Here is a 9,129-nt window from a genome sequence, read left to right on the forward strand (position 1 = left end):
TTATTTTTGAAGGAAAAGCACTGTACTTTTCAATGAAGATAACTTTAAACTAGTCTTAACTTTAAAGAAATACACTCTACACATTGCTAATGTGGTAAATGACTATTAAAGCTGCAAATGTCTGGTTTTTGGTGCAATATCTACATGGGTGTATAGAGGCCCATTTCCAGCAACTATCACTCCAGTGTTCTAATGGTACAATGTGTTTGCTCATTGGCTCAGAAGGCTAATTGATGATTAGAAAACCCTTGTGCAATCATGTTCACACATCTGAAAACAGTTTAGCTCGTTACAGAAGCTACAAAACTGACCTTCCTTTGAGCAGATTGAGTTTCTGGAGCATCACATTTGTGGGGTCAATTAAACGCTCAAAATGGCCAGAAAAAGAGAACTTTCATCTGAAACTCGACAGTCTATTCTTGTTCTTAGAAATGAAGGCTATTCCACAAAACGGTAGTGTACATAGTTTGTCATTACTGGCATATTACTTAAAATAACAGGCGGATTGTTTATTTACAGATAATGTCTTCAATTCTACAGTTTTATAAACTATTTTTAAAAAAAAAGAAAAATTACAGTAGAAATTTAGAGTAAATTAACCATAAAAATAGGATCTTTTTTTACAGTGTAGTATAGTATACCGTACAACCCTAGTGGATAGTTTAAATAAGGGGACAGTGAGATGGATGGATGAAGAGGATCTTAGGGAACGTGAGGGTGTGGCGACATGGATCAGGTCCGAGAGATATGACGGAGAAAGGTTATGGATAGCTTTGAAAGTGAGGAGAAGTATTTTAAATTGGATACGGTGTTTGATGGGTAGTCAGTGGAGTTGTTGCCGAACAGGGGTGATGTGCTGGATTGAAGGGGTTCTGGTGATTATCCGGGCTGCGGAGTTCTGGAGAAGCTGAAGTTTGTGAAGTGACTTGTGAGGGAGACCAAACAGGAGAGAGTTGCAGTAGTCCAGGCGAGAGGTGACAAGGCTATGAGACGGAGGAATTGCCGAGAGTAACGGAACAAGCTGTTGGTTTTGGCTAGAATGGACTTTGTACCTACAAGTAAGAGTTCGGTTTTATTACTATTGAGTTGGAGGAAATTGGATGAGAACCACAGTTTGAGTTCACTGAGGCAGTCTGTAAGGGAGGAAGGAGGAAGAGAAGCATGAGTTGGTTTGGTTTAGACGTAGAGCTGGGTGTGATACGCATAACAGTGAAAAAGATTTTTAAATTTATGGACAATATTGCCAAGGGGAAGAATGTAGATGATAAAAAGCAGGGGACCAAGAACCAAGGGCCTTGTGTAGGAAGCTGAAAGTGAAGGTAATGGAGCACCTGTGAGGCACATCCTCGAGGGGAAGGTGTCTTAACATCCACCCGCTCCAGCAGTGATGTCATCATGGAGGAGTGGAAGAGGGTTTCAGTAACAACCTGTGCAGCTCTAGTCTATTCCATGCATTTTTTTTTGCCCATGCCCGAGAGGATTAAACAGTGCAATATAAAAATGCTCTGGGGATGCATGAGTGCTGCCGAAATGGAGTCATTTTCAGAGGACAGTAAAGCTCTATTGCTGTATAAGCTGTGTGTAGGATATACTTCTCTAAAGCAGTGTTTTTCAAACTTTTTTGAGCCAAGGCACATTTTTTGCGTTGAAAAAATCCGGAGGCACACCACCAGCAGAAATCGTTAAAAAACGAAACTCCGTTGACAGCAAAAAGTCGTTGTCGCAATTGCACTGCAAAAACTGAATTCTACCGTATTTTTCGGACTATTAGTCACAGTTTTTTTCATAGTTTGGCCGGGGGTGCGACTTATACTCAGGAGCGACTTATGTGTGAAATTATTAACACATTACCGTAAAATATCAAATAATAATATTTAGCTCATTCACGTAAGACACTAGACGTATAAGATTTCATGGGATTTAGCGATTAGGAGTGACAGATTGTTTGGTAAACGTATAGCATGTTCTATATGTTATAGTTATTTGAATGACTCTTACCATAATTAGAGATGTCCGATAATATCGGCCTGCCGATATATGCGTTAAAATGTAATATCGGAAATTATCGGTATCGTTTTTTTTAATTATCGGTATCGTTTTTTTTTTGTTTTTTTTATTAAATCCACATAAAAAACACAAGATACACTTACAATTAGTGCACCAACCCAAAAAACCTCCCTCCCCCATTTACACTCATTCACACAAAAGGGTTGTTTCTTTCTGTTATTAATATTCTGGTTCCTACATTATATAAATAATAAATAAATAAATAATAATATATCAATATATATCAATACAGTCTGCAAGGGATACAGTCCGTAAGCACACATGATTGTGCGTGCTGCTGGTCCACTAATAGTACTAACCTTTAACAGTTAATTTTACTCATTTTCATTCATTACTAGTTTCTATGTAACTGTTTTTATATTGTTGTACTTTCTTTTTTATTCAAGAAAATGTTTTTAATTTATTTATCTTATTTTACTAATTTTTTTAAAAAGTACCTTATCTTCACCATACCTGGTTGTCCAAATTAGGCATACTAATGTGTTAATTCCACGACTACATATATCGGTTGATATCGGTATCGGTTGATATCGGTATCGGTAATTAAAGAGTTGGACAACATCGGAATATCGGATATCGGCAAAAAGCCATTATCGGACATCCCTAACCATAATATGTTACGTTAACATACCAGGCACGTTCTCAGTTGGTTATTTATACGTCATATAACGTACACTTATTCAGCCTGTTGTTCACTATTCTTTATTTATTTTAAATTGCCTTTCAAATGTCTATTCTTGGTGTTGGCTTTTATCAAATAAATTTCCCCCAAAAATGCGATTTATACTCCAGTGCGACTTACATGTTTTTTTCCTTCTTTATTATGCATTTTCGGCCGGAGCGACTTATACTCCGGAGTGACTTATACTCTGAAAAATACGGTAAGTAAGATTAAATATCTCAAATAAGGGGGATATTTGCTTATTTTCTGTCTGATAAAATAATTCTTCTCACTAAGCAGATTTTATGTTAGAATGTTTTACTTGTTTTAAGGGTTTTGGTCCTAAATGATCTCAGTAAGATATTACAGCTTGTTGCTGAGATTTGATGACCTATATTGAGTAAAACATGCTTGAAACTAGAATATCAACTGATGCAAAGCTGTGTCATCAACACTCACAAGTATAAAACTACTTTTTTAAAGTAGTAATTTCTTACTTCAAGCATGAAAAAAAAAATGATGCCGAGCGCATATCATTATGTCAAGATAATGGCACTAGCATTTACTTAATTTAAGAATATTTTTCAACATATTGAGTAAAATAGTCTCTTTTTTCTACCAAGAAAATTGCACTTGTTATTAGTGACAATATACCTATTTTAAGGTATTTTTGGGTTCATTGAGGTTAGCTAATTTTACTTGTTTTGGAAAGACTTGACAAGCCGGATTTTCTTGTTCTATTGGCAGATAATTTAGCTTAGTTCAAATAAAATACCCCTAATTTTTGTAAAAAAATTGTTCCTTGTTTTTGAACACTGACTTTTTGCAGTGTGTTGGATATGACTTTAAAGCATAACCAACCATGCATCACTATAGCTCTTGTCTCAAAGTAGGTGTACTGTCACCACCTGTCACATCACGCCATGACTTATTTTGAGTTTTTTTTCTGTTTTCCTGTGTGTAGTGTTTTAGTTCCTGTCTTGCGCTCCTATTTTCGTGGCTTTTTCTCTTTTTTTGGTGTTTTCCTGTAGCAGTTTCATGTCTTCCTTTGAGCGATATTTCCCGCATCTACCTTGTTTTAGCAATCAAGAATATTTCAGTTGTTTTTAATCCTTCTTTGTGGGGACATTGTCAATTGTCATGTCATGTTCGGATGTACATTGTGGACGCCGTCTTTGCTCCACAGTAAGTCTTTGCTGTCGTCCAGCATTTTTGTTTTTGTTTACTTTGTAGCAAGTTCAGTTTTAGTTTCGTTCTGCATAGCCTTCCCTAAGCTTCAATGCCTTTTCTTAGGGGCACTCACCTTTTGTTTATTTTTGGTTTAAGAATTAGACACCTTTTTACCTGCACGCTGCCTCCCGCTGTTTCCGACATCTACAAAGCAATTAGCTACCTGCTGCCACCTACTGATATGGAAGAGTATTACACGGTTACTCTGCCGAGCTCTAGACCAGTGGTTCTCAAATGGGGGTACGCGTACCCCTGGGGGTACTTGAAGGTATGCCAAGGGGTACGTGAGATTTTTTTAAAATATTCTAAAAATAGCAACAATTTAAAAATCCTTTATAAATATATTTATTGAATAACACTTCAACAAAATAAATGTTTAGAATTAAGTTCATGAATCCATATGGATCTCTATTACAATCCTCAAAGAGGGCACTTTAAGTTGATGATTACTTCTATGTGTAGGAAATCTTTATTTATAATTGAATCACTTGTTTATTTTTCAACAAGTTTTTAGTTATTTTTATATCTTTTTTCCAAATAGTTCAAGAAAGACCACTACAAATGAGCAATATTTTGCACTGTTACACAATTTAATAAATCAGAAATTAATGACATAGTGCTGTATTTTACTTCTTTTTCTCTTTTTTTCAACCAAAAATGCTTTGCTCTGATTAGGGGGTACTTGAATTAAAACAAATTTCACAGGGGGTACATCACTGAAAAAAGGTTGAGAACCACTGCTCTAGACAACACCAACACTCAACAACAACACATCATTTGCAGACTAGTTTGCAAAAAATATTTTTTAACCCAAATCGGTGAAATTAGGGTTATACCAGACTGGTGTGCCGTGACACAGTGGTTGAAAAACACTGCTCTAAAGTATATCCAAGGTTTGTTTCTGTAGTATTTGAGAATGTTTTTGGTTGGCGACAATAGGGAATGCTTCCTTGTCCTGGCTGGATCTTTTTTTGCAAGCGCCTCGCTCGACCAGTGAATTCCTCACAGGATCAGACCTGCTTTCTCTCTCTGCTGCTGCTTTTCACGCGGAAGCCGGAAAAGAAAGGAAAGGAAAGGAGGAGGGAGGAAAGTGTGACAAACAAAGTGCAGAGGGACTCTCATTGAAAGAGGTCAGAGGGTGTGAAGAAGAAAGTGAGACAGCATAAAAGAAAAACCGGAGGGGACAAAAAAGGAAATAACAATGAAAAAGGTCATCATTTCTACTGGGGGGTTTGGGGGGGGTGGGGGTTGGTTGCCTTGACGACCCAACAAAGCAGAGCTGGCGGTTACAATGTGCTGAGAAAGGGTCGACAGAGGCCTGGAGAGATGGACACAGCTCTTTACTTCCATCCTCAATACATTATTCGATTCGGGCTGGAGCTTTTGTAACTTGAAGGCCAAACAGTGCATTAGTATTGGACGCATAGAAAGACGCTCGGTTTGCTTGAAAAGCCAGCAAGGGACTGTTAGTGATATGCGGAGAGTCAGAAGAGAGCAAAACTTGAAGGACAAGTTGCTAAATCTTCTAACAGGGCTGTTCAAAGTGCATCCTGAGGGCCAGTCTTGGCTCGTCGTTTGTTTTTTATTGGCGCTGGGCGTACTCTGACAATAAAATAATCACTCGGACTGCGTAATATAAACGACATAGCTTTTAACACTAACATTATATGGTGATCATTGGAGATGTCCGATAATGGCTTTTTTGCCGATATTCCGATATTGTCCAACTCTTAATTACCGATTCCGATATCAACTGATATCGATATATACAGTCGTGGAATTAACACATTGTTATGCCTAATTTTGTTGTGATGCCCCGCTGGATGCATTAAACAATGTAACAAGGTTTTCCAAAATAAATCAACTCAAGTTATGGGAAAAAAATGCCAACATGGCACTGCCATATTTATTATTGAAGTCACAAAGTGCTTTTTTTTTTTTTTAACATGCCTCAAAACAGCAGGTTGGAATTTGGGACATGCTCTCCCTCAGAGGGCATGAGGAGGTTGAGGTGGGGGCTAGCGGGGGGTGTATATTGTAGCGTCCCGGAAGAGTTAGTGCTGCAAGGGGTTCTGGGTATTTGTTCTGTTGTGTTACGGTGCGGATGTTCTCCTGTCATTCTTGTTTGGTGTGGCTTCACAGTGTGGCGCATATTTGTAACAGTGTTAAAGTTCTTTATACGACCACCTACAGTGTGACCTGTATGGCTGTTGACCAAGTATGCCTTGCATTCACTTGTGTGTGTGTGAAAAGTCGCAGATATAATGTGACTGGGCCGGCACGCAAAGGCAGTGCCTTTAAGGTTTATTGGCGCTCTGTACTTCTCCCTACGTCCATGTACACAGCGGCGTTTTAAAAAGTCATACATTTTACTTTTTGAAACGATACTGATCATTTTGAAACCGATACCGATATTACATTTTAAAGCATTTATCGGCCGATAATATCAGCAGACCGCTATTATCGGACATCTCTAGTGATCATGCATGTTGATGACACACTGGGGGACAGCGTGGCGCCGATGGAAGAGTGGCTGTGCTAGCAACCTGAGGGTTCCTGGTTCAATCCCCACACTTCACCCTTGCTCCTGATGGGTCGTGGTTAGTGCCTTGCATGGCAGCTCCCGCCATCAGTGTGTGAATGTAGAAATAGTGTCAAAGCGCTTTGAGCACCTTGAAGGTAGAAAAGCGCTATACAAGTATAACCCATTTACCATTTACATTCTAACTGTGTCATGCAAATTAGTCAGCGACAAGCGAATGAAGGCGACCCCCCACGCAATGTTGCGTCCTTGCTAGCGAGCTAGCAGCTAACGTCCCTCCACAGTGCAGCTTCCTATACATTAAACCTCGCCTCCATGGCGGAAAATAAACTGTTTCCTACAAGTAGCCTTATTACTGGAGGACTAGATGGCTATGAATAACAAAACATGCTACGCCACACAGCATAGGAGGATAAAAAAAAGCTAAGCTAGAGGTCTTGAGTTCAAACCCCGGCCGAGTCATACCAAAGACTATAAAAATGGGACCCATTACCTCCCTGCTTGACACTCAGCATCAAGGGTTGGAATTGGGGGTTAAATCACCAAAATGATTCCAGAGCGCGGCCACAGCTGCTGCCCACTGCTCCCCTCACCTCCCAGGGGGTGATCAAGGGGATGGGTCAAATGCAGAGAATAATTTTGCCACACCTGGTGTGTGTGTGACAATCATTGGTACTTTAACTTGAGTTAACTCCTCTAAATGTCTGGCTTAGAATGGCCAAAGGTATAGATGTGTGTGTCCAAGTCAAAGAAACGGCAGGCTGTCTTCTTCTAATGGATTTATAACAATCTATGCAAGCTTAGTTACGTTTGCTGTGGTCTGGAACAACATGGCACACAAACAACTATCATAAATGCAGCCAATATTACACACAAATAATATGTCATGAGACATGCAAATATAAATTAAATACACAGAGGACATAGGAAATTAAATGTTGCAATTTGTACATAAAGCTAGTCGAAATAGCATTTTAGCATCGACTAGCTTGAGGTCATGCACTGATCAAATATGCCTGATTAGCACTCCACACAAGTCAATCATATCAACAAAGTTCACCTTTGTGCATTCACACACAGCATAAAACATTTGGTGGACAAAATGAGACAAATGAGTGGCATAAAACATCTTTCTGTGGCAGCTTCTGAGAAAGTTGTTCATGTAAACAAACTACGGTGAGTTCAAGGACTGCCAAAATTAGTAGGACAAAACGGTGCTCGCCAAATACTCTCATCAGAAAAATCATGTTTAATATAAACAGTAGGATTTCTAACAATTAGAGAGGTTTATGTCATGTTGTCCTACAGAAACCCTATTAAAACAAAAATATTTTTCTATTTTCATACATCCAGGGAGCCACTAGGACGGCGCTAAAGAGCCGCAGGTTACAGACCCCCATACTAAAGTGATTAGATCGATAGAAATGTTTTTTGTCATTTTTGTTTTTCTTTACCAATTTAGGGGGAAAAAAGCCAATAGCAGTTTTTGCTTTCGTTTAGTTGTTTTGCACAATTGACTTTATTACACATTTTGTATGTAATAAGGGAATAAGGAAATACGTTGAATATGAATTGATATGTCAGATTACAGCTGCGATCAAAAATTGAAATATTTAATGATTCTGAAAATTGTGAGTACTTAATATGGGATCAATACCCAAATGGTATTATCACCCAAAACTAATATAAAGTAGCCAAACAACAGAATAATAAGTGCTTGTTACATTTTAACAGAAGTACGAATACAACCGTGGTCTTGTGGCGACATTAATTATGGTATTTTGAGAGGTATTTATTGAAGTCGGACTAAGTAGGACATCACTGAAGGCCTCGATGGGAAACGCACTGCAACATTGTGTTCCTGTTCTGGCAAAACAAGCTAATTCCTTTTGTTTACGTTGAAATGATATTGTAAATAAATGTTACCAAAATGTGTAGAGCTCTCTGCAATTTGAATTTTGTCCAAAAAAAAGGTTGGCCAAGCCTGTTGATGACCTCAGTGGCCTGAGAGTTTCTCCTCTCCCTTCCCAGTCAAACAGGCAAGCACCAACACATACCCAAATAGCCGTCAGATAAATCTTTTTGGCGCCAAACGGTGTAAACACACACACAAGCCGCTCTGTTTGAAACGCAAATTTCCTCCTCGTTTATGCTCCTGCCTCGGGGTCCAGTATCAACAACTGTCAGGCGGGCTGTGTTTTACTGCACACAGTGAACAGCCTTCAATCTGAGTCATTATAGCCCAGGGCCAGTAATGCTATACAGTTACTCCGCCAATGCTCTGTAATAAAGTCGACTTCAGAGGCACAGACTTGTGGATGCACATTAAACGTGCGAAAGCAGGTGGTTTATACCACCAAATAAGGTTAATTCACAGTACAAGCAAACATTTAGGTTCACAAAATCTGCTATAAATGATACTGATGTTTTTTTCCACTTAAAATTAGTCCGAATTGAAAATATAACATTGCATTAGTTGAAGATAAATGTGAGGGACATTTTTGTCTAATTGACATATGCAATATTGTTGTTTTAGGTTAATTTAAGGAACAAATGATGACTAATAATAAAAAAAACAATAATAAACTATAGCAAATCCCACTTTTATTCATTCAACACATCCAAAATG

This window comes from Entelurus aequoreus, linkage group LG11, assembly GCF_033978785.1.
Source record: "Entelurus aequoreus isolate RoL-2023_Sb linkage group LG11, RoL_Eaeq_v1.1, whole genome shotgun sequence".
In the NCBI taxonomy this organism is placed as follows: Eukaryota; Metazoa; Chordata; class Actinopteri; order Syngnathiformes; family Syngnathidae; genus Entelurus; species Entelurus aequoreus.